The sequence below is a fragment of the Brassica oleracea genome, chromosome C2 (assembly GCF_000695525.1).
Source record: "Brassica oleracea var. oleracea cultivar TO1000 chromosome C2, BOL, whole genome shotgun sequence".
Lineage (NCBI taxonomy): Eukaryota > Viridiplantae > Streptophyta > Magnoliopsida > Brassicales > Brassicaceae > Brassica > Brassica oleracea.
The window spans coordinates 32491277-32493877 of NC_027749.1; positions in this window are offsets into that span (position 1 = coordinate 32491277).

A 2601-nucleotide genomic window follows, 5' to 3' on the forward strand; every position below is an offset into this window, starting at 1 on the left:
TCACATTATGGCATGATCGCCTTTGCCATCCAGGTACTACAATGATGCGTAAAATCATAGAAAGTTCACATGGTCATCCACTGAAAATCCAGGAGATTTCTCAAGGGAATAAAATGACATGTGTTGCATGTTCTCTAGGAAAATTGATCGTAAGGCCATCGCCAACCAAAATCGATAAAGAATCACCAAAGTTCCTTGAAAGGATTCAAGGTGATATATGTGGACCTATACATCCACCTTGTGGACCATTCCACTATTTTATGGTATTAATTGACGCATCCAGTAGATGGTCACATGTTTGTCTATTATCATCTCGAAATGTGGCATTTGCGAGATTTCTAACTCAGATAATCAAACTGCGAGCACAGTTTCCTGATTATACTATTAAAAGAGTTAGACTAGACAACGCTGGTGAATTCACATCCGAAGCATTCAATGACTATTGTATGGTAATGGGAATTGAAGTTGAACATTCGGTTGCTCATGTTCATACGCAAAATGGTTTGGCTGAATCTTTAATTAAGCGTCTGCAATTGATTGCAAGACCATTGATCATGAGATCAAAACTTCCAACCTCTGTATGGGGACATGCCATTTTGCATGCAGAAGCACTCATTCGGATCAGACCGAGTGCATACCATTAGTATTCCCCACTACAGTTAGCGTTTGGTCGAGAACCAAACATTTCCCACTTTAGAATCTTTGGTTGTGCGGTATATGTGCCTGTAGCACCACCACAACGTACAAAGATGGGACCACAAAGAAGATTGGGAATATATGTTGGTTTTGATTCCTCATCAATTATTAGATACCTAGAACCACAGACTGGTGACGTCTTTACAGCACGTTTTGCTGATTGTCATTTTGACGAAAATGTATTCCCAGTTCTAGGGGGAGAAAACAAAAATGTTGGAAGTGATATAAAATGGAGTGTACCATCATTGTTATATCTTGATCCTCCTACTAAAGAGTCAGAACTAGAAGTTCGACGAATTATGCATTTACAGAGTATAGCTAACCAGCTACCTGATGCATTTGTAGATACCAAGACGGTAACTAAATCTCATATACCAGCTGCAAATGCTCCTGCTCGTATCAAAATGCCAAATGAACAAGAAAAGGAGGATGACACACGAGAGCCAAAAACACGCCTGAAGCGTGGTAGACCTGTTGGTTCTAAGGATAAGAATCCTAGGAAACAGAAGAAAGCTGAAATATATGATGCACCCAAAATAGCAGAAAATATTTTGGAAGAGATAAATGATAAGGATTCTGATGAATCAGAGCATCATGAATCAGAGCATCATGAATCGAAAGATAATCATGAGATTTCTATTAATTACATCCATAATAAAAGGATATGGAATAGAAATGAACAAAATGACCTTGATGATGCTTTCTCATATATTGTGTCAAGTGAAATAAATGAAGAAATCGATGATCCAGAACCAAAATCTGTCTATGAATGTCAAAAGAGACATGATTGGGAACAATGGAAAGATGCATTACCAACCAAACTTGATTCGCTTAATAAACGAGAAGTATTTGGATCTATTGTACTCACACCTACAGATGTGAGACCAGTTAGGTACAAATGGGTTTTCGTTCTAAAGCGAAATGAGAAAAATGAGGTTACGAGATACAAAGCTCGTCTAGTGGCTCAAGGTTTTTCTCAAAGACCTCGAATCGATTATGAAGAAACGTATTCTCCAGTTATGGATGCAATCACGTTTAGATTCCTAATGAGTCTAACAGCTGATAAAAATCTGGAGATGCGCCTCAAGGATGTTGTTACAGCTTATCTATATGGATCATTAGATACAGATATCTACATGAAAGTTCCTGATGGATTTAAAATGTCAGAAGCATTAAGTTCCAAACCTAAAGAGTTATGTGCAATAAAATTGCAAAGATCACTATATGGGTTAAAGCAATCTGGACGTATGTGGTATAATCGTCTCAATGATCATTTAACAAAAGAAGGATATGTGAATGATCCTATATGCCCATGTATGTGTTTTCATCAAGAAAAAAATATCCAGATTTGTAATAACCGCGGTATATGTTGATGATCTTAAGATTATCGGAACTCAAAAGGAAATACAAAAGGCATCAGACTATCTCAAAGGAGAATTTGAGATGAAAGATCTTGGACAGACACAATATTGTCTTGGCCTACAAATAGAACATTCACAAATTGGTATATTTGTGCATCAATCCACATACACTAAAAGAGTGTTGAAACGATTTAACATGGATAAATCAACTCCTCTTAGCACCCCGATGGTCGTTAGGTCACTTAATATTGAAAGTGATCCATTTCGACCACCTGAGGAGAAAGAAGAGATACTTGGTCCGGAAGTACCATGTCTAAGTGCAATTGGAGCGCTGATGTACCTTGCAAATTGTACACGGCCTGATATATCATTTGCTGTGAATTTTTTGGCAAGATTCAGCTCATCTCCAACTCGAAGACATTGGAATGGGATTAAACATGTTTTTCGTTACCTCCAAGGGACCATTGATTTAGTCTTGTTTTATCCTAAAAGTTCAAAAGGTCAAATGGTTGGTTTTGCAGATGCAGGATATTTTTCAGATCCT